Source organism: Narcine bancroftii, chromosome 3 (assembly GCF_036971445.1).
Source record: "Narcine bancroftii isolate sNarBan1 chromosome 3, sNarBan1.hap1, whole genome shotgun sequence".
NCBI lineage: Eukaryota > Metazoa > Chordata > Chondrichthyes > Torpediniformes > Narcinidae > Narcine > Narcine bancroftii.
The window spans coordinates 51,287,410-51,300,296 of NC_091471.1; positions in this window are offsets into that span (position 1 = coordinate 51,287,410).

The window sequence follows — 12,887 nt, forward strand, 5'->3', positions numbered from 1 at the left end:
CCAACTGGCCAAGGAGGAGTTCCGCAAGCTCGAGGAATTGGGTGTTGTTCAATGGTCAGACAGCCCACGGGCCTCGCCCTGCACATGGTGCCTAAAGCAACTGGGGGTTGGAGACCATGTGGCGACCATCGCCAGCTAAATGATGCCACCACTCTGGACTGTTACCCCATGCCACACATCCAGGGTTTTGCGGCAAACCTGCACGGGACAACAATATTCTCAAAAGTGGACCTCGAGCGAGGATATCACCAGATCATGGTGCATCCTGATAACATCCCTAAGACAGCCATCATCACTCCATTTGGGCTGTTAAAGTTCCTGAGGAAGCCATTCATGCTCAAAAATGCGGCACAGACATTCCAGCAACTGATGGACACAGTTGGCCAAGACCTGGATGGCACTTTTGTCTACCTCGACAATATCCTCGTGGCAAGTAGAACCTGACAGGAATACCTTCAGCACCTCCGAAATCTCTGTAGTCATCTGCAGGAGATCAACCTCACCATCAACCTGGTCAAATGCCAGTTTGGCCTGAACACTATCAACTTCCTGGGCCACAGGATTACAAAGGATGGGGCCACACCACTGCCCGACAAGGTAGAGGCCATCCGGAGCTTCCCGAAGCCCAGTACAATCAAAGGTCTGCACGAGTTTGTGGGGATGATAAATTTTTATCTCAGGTTTATCCCAGCAGCTGCTTGAGTGATGCGCCCTCTGTTCAAGGAGAAGGACCTGACCTGGGACGAAGAATCTGCACATGTGTTTGTGGAAACCAAAGAAGTCCAACCAAAGCTGTACTCCTGACCCATCCCAGACCAGATGCACCCACAGTCCTCACAGTAGATGCCTCAGGAACAGCGATTGGTGGAGTCCTGGAGCAGCAGATAGAGGGAAGGTGGTACCCACTAGCTTTCTTCAGCAAACATCTGCGGCCCCCTGAACTAAAGTACAACATTTTCGATAGAAAGCTGCTGGCGCTGTACTTAGCCATCTGCCACTTCCAGTACGTTCTTGAGGGAAGACTTTCATGGCTTTCACGGACCACAAACCACTAACTTTCGCCCTGGCTAAAATCTCTGATTCCTGGTCAGCCCGCCAACGGAGACACTTGTCTTACATCTCGGAGTACACTACCGACATCAAGCATATCTCAGGCAAAGACAACGTGGTCGCGGACGCCTTGTCAAGACACAGCATCCACTCCCTGGTCAACGGTCTGGACTTCACAGCACTGGCAGAGGTACAGCAGCAGGATGATGAGATCCCGCAGTACAGGACTGCTGTCACAGGCCTTCGGCTTCAGGACATTCCAGTTGGCACAGGTATTACCACCCTCTTGTGCGACATGGCCACCAAGCAGGTTTGACCTATTGTCCCAATGGCATGGAGGCGACGAGTTTTTGACTCCATCCATGGGCTGGCACACCCATCCATCAGGACTGTGATCCTGCTGGTGGCCAGCAAGTATTGCAAAAACAATACTGTGGGTGGGCCAAGGTGTGTACGCAATGCAAAACAGGCAAAGTGCAGCCACACACCAAGGTCCCCCCACAGCCTTTCGAGCCAACAGAACACAGGTTTGACCACATTCACGTGGACCTAGTGGGACCCTGCCAGTCTCTCAGGGTTTCCGCAATCCCCTGGCCGACACATCCACCACGTCCTGTGCCAAAGCACTCCTCTCACCCTGGATTGCAAGATTCAGACTGCCACAGCACACTACTTCTGACCGAGGTGCACAGTTCACCTCCACTTTGTGGACAGACATTGCCAACCTGTGGGGCGCTCAGCTGCACCATACGACAGCATACCACCCGCAAGCCAACTGCATGGTGGAACGTTTCCACAGGCACCTTAAGACCGCCCTCATGACCAGACTCAAGGGCCCAAACTGGTGGACAAGCTACCATGGGTACTACTGGGCATTCAAACACCACCAGAAGAAGATCTCCATGCATTCTCCACTGAACTCGTCTACAGAGCCCCAATCACGGTTCCTAGGGATTTCGTTCCACAGGCCAGAGGACAGCAGGAGGAGACAACCACCTTCCTGGATAGGCTGCGCGAAAAGGTCGGTAACCTGGCTCCAATCCCACCTTCCAGACACGGATATGCCAAGTCGAACATCCCCAAAGAACTCAAGGACCATGAGTACGTGTTTGTATGCAGAGGACCCCACCGTTCACCACTGCAGAAGCCATACGAAGATCCCTTTCAAGTCATCCGAAACAACAGAGTCACCTTTGACCTGGACATCATGGTAAACCAAAGGTCTTCAATACAGATAGACTCAAGCCTGCCCACACAGACCCAGGAGAACCCGTGGAGACACCAACACCTCGACACAGAGGTAGGCCACTAAAGACTTTGGGGACTATACCTATGGACACTATGGATGGTATTGCCGGTTCTATGGGGGGGGGGGTCATGTGGTGGCCTACAATTACGGAGATCGGGCCAGCACATCGCGTGGCAGCAGACATGGACAGACATCGCTAAAGCAACACCCAGAACAATAAACAAGCAGCTGTAGAAGCTGGGGAAGCATCAGACCAACAGCCCTAAAATGGCGTTAGTCAAGCTGCCCAGCTAACTCAGCAAAAACAGGCTGGGGAAAAGGGCATTCATATGCATGGACATTCCCCCCCCCCCCCCCCCCCGCTATCGTTTTTCATATGGATGAATCAGTCAATCAGCAAAAATGGCGGGAACTTGAACAGTATAAAAGTAGCCATTCCAGCCCTAATAAATGAGTAAGCTTAACCTGCCACACTATGTTTATGTGTTTCTTTGTAGCGGTTGGCTACAATATCTTTTACACTGTGTATAATCACCTGTAGTAAGAGGCATAATCTCACTTTTGTCCCAGTTTACTTTTTAACCAGAATCTGTTGCATATTCTTTTAATCTTGAAAATAATTTGTGTCATGAAGTTTCTGGTTCCATCAAATAAATTATTACCTCATCTGCAAAGAGTTATGTTCCTCTCTACCAAATCTTTCATTTCAAGATCAGACCTAATTAATTGTGCCAGTGGTTCTATTGCCAAAACAAATAAAGCTGATGACAATGGACTCCCTTGATTATTGGATCAAGTTTTTAGAAAAAAAGTCAGAGACCTTCCCATTCATTACTACCTTAGTTCTTCATCCATTAATAAATATCTGTCTCAGTCTAAACTTGACAAGTACTTTAATTTTTTTTTTAAATCCCATTCTAATCTATCAAACACTTTTTCGGCATCTAATGCTACTGCTACACTCAGATCTCTTCTTTTCTGTGCCAGATGTGTTATACTTATCAATCTAGTCACATTATCTGCTGACTTTGTTTTTTTAAAATAAATCCCATTTGATCCATATTAATTAACTATAGTAGATATTTTGTCAGCCTATTTTGTAATATTTTTGCAACTATTTTATAATCTGCATTTAACAAAGCTATATGAAGATGGCTTTCAAGGATCTCTTTGTTTGGAATTATTATTATTGCTGTGTTTAAAGATTCTGGCAATGTATATGTTTCAGGTGCCTGAGATAATACATCCGTAACTGGAGAAATTAATAAACCATAAAATTCAGGTAGGAATCCATCCTCTCCCAGAGACTTATTACTCTGTAAAGAGCCCAATGCTTCCCTAATTTCAGTCAATGTGAAATGTGCAGCCAACTCTCTTTTTTCATCCAAACAACTTAAGTAAATTAAATTGAGATTTAAAAAAAAATACTTTTTGATATCATTGTTCAAAGATTCAGACTTATGCAACTTTAAATAGAATTGTTTAAAATTATCATTCATTTCTTGAGGTTTGTAAGAAATTAATATTGAATCTACCTTAGTTGCAATAATCATTCTCGATGCTTGTTCTGTCTTTGATTGCCATGCTAAAACCTTATGCACCCTTTCACCTAATTCATAATACATGTGTAATAATCGTAATCACTTTCAAGAGCCCAGAGGACCCCAAAACCCAACAGCAAAAGATATTCACCAAGAAAAATGGTCACTTAAACAAAAGTTGATTTTACTTATCTTTAAACAGGAAAACAAAATCACACTTTAACTTATTACTATTGACTTAACTAACCTTACTTAACCCCCTTCAATTCTAAGCGCACGTATAAGTAATGTGTATGTAAGTTCAGAAAAGTTATTTGATTCACAGTCCAATCTCACCTCATTCCTCCAAGTTTACTGGTTGCAGGCAATTCTTATTCTGTGCACAGAATTTAACATTTATGAAGTTCAACAGGCTTTGGTGCTTGAAAAGTAAATGGTTACCACTCAGGAAGTTTCTTGTCAGTTTTCAGAGAGAGATTTATTGTTCGCTGGACATCCACGACTGATTCCTTGTAACCATTTCAGTGTCTTGTCGAAGAAACTTGCCCCCTCAGGGTTTTCCAGATGATAACCTCTTTCTTTCAGGTCACCGTAGAGTTCCTTTTTTTTTCTTTTTTGTTTCTTTTATTTCAAGTGAAACATTAGGTAGCCAGTACTCTCCTGTTGCGTGAACCACAAGGGCTTTGACCAGGCTGAACCCATCACAAGCAGTCACAACCCATCTTCAAAATGGGGTTTTCCACAAGCTTTCCAGCTTGTCTTGTTCCATCTCTCTCTCTCTCTCTCTCTCTCTCTCTCTCTCTCTCTCTCTCTCTCTCGACTTTGAGTTAGATGAGAAAACTGTGACATAGCTTACCCAGTCTCTTTTTAACCTCTGATGTTCTTTTTTCAATTAAAAGGGATTTTACTAAAAAATTCTCTGTCCACTTTCATTTTCTTAATTTGTGCCAATATTATTTTCCTCTTCATTGAGCTAAGGAGCTCATTAATGTGAAACCTTAAAAGATTCAATACTTTACTCATTACTATATTTTTTATATATCTTTATACAACATCTCCCCTTCACCTGTGATATGCCATAAGCAAGGACCAGACTTACATCATTCTGTAGGGTTTTATTAACAGAAGAAGCCACCTCTACTGACCAGAGGGATTGGTTGCACCATCTGTTATATCAGTAGGGTGGAGCCAATCTACAGTCATAACTAATAGCAAGCAGTCAGCATAATAAAACATAGAAGCATAGAAACATAGAAGATAGGAGCAGGAGTAGGTCATTCGACCCTTCGAGCCTGCTCCGCCATTCAATGAGATCATGGCTGATCTTAAAGTTCAGTACCCCGTCCCCGTCTTCTCTCTGTAACCTTTAATACCCTTTTACTGAAGAAATAGATCTAATTCCCTCTTCAATATATTTAATGAACCTGCCTCTACTGCCCTCTGTGGCAATGAATTCCACAGATTCACCACCCTCTGGGTAAAGAAATTTCTCCTCATCTCGGTCCTAAATGGTTTGCCTATTATCCTCAAACCATGGCCCCGGGTTCTGGATTTTCCCATCATTGGAAACATCCCATCGGCATCCATTCTGTCCAGTCCTGCCAGAATTTTATATGTCTCTATGAGATCCCCTTTCAATCTTCTAAACTCCAGGGAGTACAATCCCAATTTGCGCATTCTTTCCTCATAAGTCATTCCTGCCATTCTAGGTATCAGCCTGGTGAATCGCCTCTGCACTCCTTCCATTGCAAGAACATCCTTCCTTAGATAAGGTGACCAAAACTGCACACAATACTCCAGGTGGGGTCTCACCAAGGCCCTGTACAGCTGCAGTAAGGTATCCTTGTTCCTATACTCAAACCCTCTTGATATGAAGGCCAACATACCATTTGCCATTTTAACCGCCTGCTGTACCTGCATGCTCGCCTTCAGAGACTGGTCTACAAGTACCCCTAGGTCTCTCTGCACTTCCCCATCTCTTAATCTATTGCCATTCAAATAGTAATCTGCCCTCCGGTTTGATTTACCAAAGTGGATAACCTCACATTTATCCACATTGTAGTGCATTTGCCATGTATCTGCCCAGTCCCTCAATTTATTCAAATCACACTGGAGCTTCCTGACCCCCTCTTCCGTGCACACAACCCCTCCTAGCTTAGTGTCATCTGCAAATTTGGAGATATTACATCCAATCCCCTCATCCAGATCATTAATGTAAATTGTGAACAGCTGGGGTCCCAGTACAGATCCCTGTGGCACTCCACTGGTCACCGCCTGCCACTCAGAAACGAGCCATTTATCTCAACTCTCTGTCTTCTACCTGCCAGCCAGTTCTGAATCCACATCAATACTTTGCCCCCAATCCCATGAGCCTTGATTTTGTAAGCCAGTCATTTATGCGGGACCTTATCGAAGGCCTTTTGGAAGTCCAGGTACACCACATCCACTGGTTCTCCCCCATCTATTTTACCTGTCACCATCTCAAAGAATTCCAATAGATTTGTCAAGCATGATTTACCTTTTGTAAATCAATGTTGACTCTGTCCGATCCCTTCTCTGCTAGACATATGCTCCGCTATTACATCCTTAATAATGGATTCCATCATTTTGCCCACTCCTGATGTAAGGCTCACCGGCCTATAATTCCCCGCTTTTTCTCTACCCCCCTTTTTAAATAGTGGGGTAACATTAGCTACCCTCCAATCCATGGAAACTGATCCTGAGTCTATCGAGTTCTGGAAAATAATTCTTAAAGCATCTGCTATCTGAATGGCCACTTCCTTAAGTACCCTAGGATGTAGATTATCAGGCCCTTGGAATTTATCTGCCTTCAATCCCTTCAATTTCCCCAAGACCATGTCCTTAGAGATATTGATTTCTTTCAGTTCCTCCCTTGCATTAGTCTCTATGTTTCCCAACATCCTTTGGAGGTTATTTGTATCCTCTCTTGTAAAAACAGAACTAAAGTAAGAATTTAATTGGTCTGCCATTTCCTTATTCCCCATTATATCCCCTGATTCCGACTGCAAAGGACCTACTCTGGATTTCACCAATCTTTTCCTCTTGACATATTTATAAAAGCTTTACAGTTGGTTTTTATATTTGCCGCAAGCTTATTTTCATAATTTATTTTTGCTCTCTTGATTAATCCCTATGTCCTCCTTTGGTGCATCTTGAACTGCTCCCAGTCTTCGGTTGTGGTACTTTTTTTGGCCAATTGATATGCTCTCTCTTTGGACCCAATGCTGTCTCCAATTTCCCTTGTTTTCCACGGTTGAGTCGCCTTTTTTGGTTTATTTTTATGCCAAACCGGTATAAACGATTTTTGAAATTTCTCCATTAGATCTGTGAATGCTTTCCATTGTCTATCCACAGTCAACTCCCCCATAAACACCACCCAATCAATTTTACTCAACTCCCGTCTCATACCATCATAATTCCCTATATTTAAATTCAGGACCTTAGTCTCAGTTTTAATTTCATCACTCTCCATGTCGGGTGAGAATTCGATCATATTGTGATCACTCCAACCCAAAGGGCCTCGTACAACAAGATTGTTGATTAGCCCCTTATCATTGCATAATACCCAATCTAAAATGGCCTGCTCCCGAGTTGGTTCATCGACATATTGGTCTAGATAACCGTCCCTTAAACATTCAAGGAATTCCTCCTCCTCAGTATTTTTATTAATTTGGCTAGTCCAAATTACATTACATTACATCACTACATTTACCCCTTCCCCCCTTACAATTAACCAGTTTTATTAACAGAAGAAAAATCATGGATACTTCTCTGAAACCTGGAAGACTCGAGATAGATCAGGATGCCACCCGAGACAGAGAAAAGTTCCACCACTGGCTCCAGTATTTTGAAGCGTACATGTGAAAGAACAATGTCATGCAAGACGCCAAGAAAATGGACCATCTTGTGGCTCTCCTCAGAGACATCCCTTACTCTGTGGTCAGAGAGGTAACTGGCTATCAGAGCACAGTGAATCTCCTTAGAGCCTATTATAATAGGCCTCAGAACACCCTGTTCACAAGACACCAGCTTCACATTCGGAAGCAACAAGTAGGTGAGAGCATAGATGTTTTTGCGCTCACCCTAAGGGGCTATCCAGGGACTGTGCCTGCGCTGCCATCACTGCTGAAGCCCATTGTGAGTCCCTGTTATTAGACACGTTCATTAGAGGTCTGGAATCCAGATACGTTGGACAGTGTCTACTGGAGACTCTGGGCTTGATTTTAATGCTGCTCTACAACAATCGAAGATGCTTCTAACTGCGCTACAAGGGGTGAAAGCATTCGAGCAAGGGAAAAGTGCAGAAACGGCACCCCTCAGACCAACTCGTAGTGAAAATTCGCTACTGAGCACTAGAAAACTGCAACACAAAAGACGGTCCCTGAAGTGCTACTTCTGCAGCTTGGCGCTACATGCCCGCAATCAGTGCCCCTCACAGCAAGATACCTGCACCAATTGTAGGAAGAAAGGCCATTGGGCCAGAGCTTGCCGAGCTAGAGAGTCAACATCTGGCACTTGTGGCGAAAAGAGGAGTAAGAAGAAGAAGAAGCGCTCAAGCGCTGATACTAAGCAAGGTCGTCATTATAACGCCACGATGCTGAGCTGGAGAGTCAATGATTCATTTAGCCCGACTTCAACTTCTTCGACTTCTTCTGAATCATCCAGCAGATCGACCAGTGACGAGCCAAGGCCCTATGTGCCACTGCCACAAGGAGATCCAATCCTGGCTTCCATGAAGGTAAATTAGGATAAATGCTATGATCTGGAGCCGTCCTCGATGAAAGTGGAGGTAAATGGGCAGCCTATTAACTGTTTATTTGATTTGGGCAGTAAAGACAATTACATTCGCCCTTCGACCGCTAGAGCACTAAATCTTGCGTTTAACCCTGAATAATGGCAAATGTGTGTACCGCACAAAGAGTATGCCAATATTAGGCTGCATAGTAAGTAAAGGAGAAATCATTCCGGATCCAGGGTGAAGCCAATCTACAGTCATAACCAATAGCAAGCAGTCAGCATAATACATTACATCACTACAACCTGTTTCCTCTCAACTCCTTGGCTTTTAAATTCTACTATTAACCTTAAATCGAGGCAGTTTTCTCTTGCTAATCCAGAAAAAAAAAGAAAGACAAAGGAAGTAGAAGTATAAAAGTAGATAAATAAAAACCCCTGCTTAATATTGTGACAATAATATACAACATTATCCCCCTCCACTTTACTGGTAGTGGCCAAAGTCACAAACACACACATGATTCAGGTAGAAGTTCATTTTTATCCAGCTCCCCTGAATACTTATTTTTACTTCAGTTCATTTCTTTAATCATTATATGACCATACTCAGATACTCAGTTGGATTTATATATTCCTGCCTGAACCTATCATTCTTAGCAACTGGAGATAGTTAATAGGAATTTACCAACATAGGAAAAAGGAGCAGGAATGGGCTTGGGAGGAATAAGAAAGTCTGCAGATATTGTGATTGTAAGTGCTGGAGAAACAGCATATCCTGTAGCATTAAAGGAGACAAAGATATATAACCAACATTTTGGACCTGCTAGTCATATGCTCCGCTATTACATCCTTAATAATGGATTCCATCATTTTGCCCACTACTGATGTAAGGCTCACCGGCCTATAATTCCACGCTTTTTCTCTACCCCCCTTTTTAAATAGTGGGGTAACATTAGCTACCCTCCAATCCATGGGAACTGATCCTGAGTCTATCGAGTTCTGGAAAATAATTCTTAAAGCATCTGCTATCTGAATGGCCACTTCCTTAAGTACCCTAGGATGTAGATTATCAGGCCATTGGGATTTATCTGCCTTCAATCCCATCAATTTCCCCAAGACCATGTCCTTAGAGATACTGATTTCTTTCAGTTCCTCCCTTGCATTAGTCTCTATGTTTCCCAACATCCTTGGGAGGTTATTTGTATCCTCTCTTCTTTCCCTTTCCCTATCCCTATGTCCCTTTCCTCTAGCTCTCTCTCCTTCTCTCTCCCTAACCATCATCCTTAGATATTATTGTTATAATTGCATTAGAAAAAGACTCTGGTAAAGTATGGACTTCTATTGCCTGTTTCAATACCTCTATTAATGAAGATATTTACAAATCTTTAAATTTCTTATAAAATTGGGATGGAAAACCATCTTCATCTGGAAACTTGCCATTTTGCATAGAATTAAGAGCATTAATAGGAGTGTGGGTATGCCAACGGTTCTGTATACACTAATCTTTGTGAGGTTTTTCAGTTGGTTGTTTTTCCAGACTCTTTTGTGTAGTCTTCCAAAGGCGCAGAGGCCAACAGCATCGAATTCACGCTGCTGAAGATCCAACTGCGCTGGGTAGGTCACGTCTCCAGAATGGAGGACCATCACCTTCCCAAGATCGTGTTATATGGCGAGCTCTCCACTGGCCACCGTGACAGAGGTGCACCAAAGAAAAGGTACAAGGACTGCCTAAAGAAATCTCTTGGTGCCTGCCACATTGACCACCGCCAGTGGGCTGATATCGCCTCAAACCATGCATCTTGGCGCCTCACAGTTCTGTTGGCAGCAATCTCCTTTGAAGAAGACTGCAGAGCACACCTCACTGGCAAAAGACAAAGGAGGAAAAACCCAACACCCAACCCCAACCAACCAATTTTCCCTTGCAACCGCTCCAACCGTGTCTGCCTGTCCCGCATCGGACTTGTCAGCCACAAACGAGCCGGCAGATGACGTGGACATTACCCCTCCATAAATCTTCATCCGCGAAGCCAAGTAAAAGAAAGAAAAGAAGAGCATTAATAACTTCTTTAGCCATAAATAGGGAATCTAAATCTTCATTATCTTGGCAATTTAAAGAAGGAAGATGAATTTCAGATAAGAAACTATTTAGCTTTACTTCATCATTGTTAGATTGAGATGTATATAAATTAGAATCTCAAGAAGAATCATTATTTATCTTGAGGAATAAGTAATTTTTGAATTTCTTTTAACATCATTAATAGTTCTTGAAGCCTGTTCTGTCTTCAATTGCCAAGCCAACAACTTATAAGCTCTCTCCCCAATTAATAATATTTCTGTCTAGTTCTCTGAATTAACTTCTCTGTTCTATGAGTCTGTGTCGAGTTATAATACATTTTCTTATTTATTAACTATCTTTTTTCTTTTCAGATGAATCTCTCTGCAAATCTTTCTCTAAATTCTCTATTTATATTTGCAATTTATCTACTTCTTTAAGATAGTCTTTCTTAATTTTAGTAGAAAAAAATGTATTACTTGACCTCTCAAATAAGCCTTTAAAGCATCCCATAGAATAAATTTATTATCAACTGAATCAGTATTAATATCTAAATATTCCTGCATTGATTTCTTATATAATTACAAAAATCAACACATCTTAACAATGAAGAATTAAACATCCATCAACAATTGAATTAATATATTCAGAACTTAAATATGAAATCAATAGAGGTGAATGATCTGATAAAATCCTAGCCTTATGTTCTGCATGTATAACTTGTAAATGAGCTGAAATTAAGAAAAGAACTATTCTAGAATAAGATTCATATGTGAAAGAATACAATGAATAATTCTTTTCCTTCAAACTCAATCTTCTCCAAAATTCAACTAAATTCAAATCATCAATTCTTTTAGCAATTTTTGTTTTGGTTATTGATTTTTGCGATTTATCCAATAACGGATAAATTAAAATCACCATCAACTCTCACATTCTCGTATGCTTCGGCAAGATAAAGAAAAGAATCCTGTGTGGCTGCCTGCGGCAGCAGTGATCGAACTGGCACTCCGGGAAGCGAGTGCAACCAAAGGCCAACAGACAGGGACAGTGCGTGGGGAAGAAGAACATTGTTATGCAGGAAAGTATACGTGCAAGGGAAACCCACTTTTGTTATGCATGTGGTGACACCAGCCAAGGGTGGCCATGGCGGGAACAGTGTAAGTATAAAAATTGGGCCTGAGCCCTAATAAAACTCTGAGAAAAACCTGACTACACTACATGTGTGTGTCTTCTTTTGAGTAGCATGCAATACATTTCTCATCATCTAATTAGGTGCATAAATATTCATAAGAATCCAAAATTCTGAATAAATGTGACAATTCACTAAAACAAACCATCCCACAGAATCAATAACAGTAGATTCCAATTTAAAAGGCAACTTCTTATTAATTAAAATAGCAACTCATTTTGCTTTAGAATTAAAGGATGAAACTATAAGTTGACCAACACATTCCTTCTAAATTTTTAATGTTCTTTCTCAGTTAAATGAGTCTCCTGTAAAAAAGGCAATATCAACTTTCAAATTTTAATCTAGGCTAAAACTTTCTTCCTCTTAATCTCTCCTGGAGAAGGAATCATGTTGCCTCAAGTAGAAGGTATAATCGTTCTCCCTTGGGTGTTTTCACCTCCATACATCTATCAAATAAACACAGTGGTAGCCCTTGTTGCCTTTATCTTTGCTATTTTTTTCATTGACTTGTCCAGGATAGGATCCAGACAAAAGTTGAAGACCCCCCCCCCACTCAAAATAATTTCTCTTTCCTCTGCTCGTTTCTGAAAGCTATCTTGTACGAAGTTTTCATCATCAAGATTGGGGGCTTATACATTCACTAGGGTCCAATAATCTAAATATATCTGACAGTGAACCATTACAAATCTCCCTGGTTTGTTTGTGACCACATTTTCCACTCTTACATGAAGTGTTCGAGATTATTGATAAGAAAATGAGAGACAGCTTTCTGCAAGAGACAGAGCTTTATTTAGCTGGAGCTGTGAAGACATGCCTCACCAGTAAATTAGCTCTTTAGCATGTGAAAGAAAATTCAGTGATAGTGGAAAAGCCAGTGAAAATGAAGCCATAGTTGTAGCACAAACTAAAAATGAGGTACAGGAAGCAACTAAATTCAATTGCAAATGATGTAAAACTCCAAAACAATGTTCTAGAATCATTACACAAAGCAATGTGTTTCAGAAGGGAAACAAAACAGAAGTGAAAGTATGCACACTGTACACACTAAAC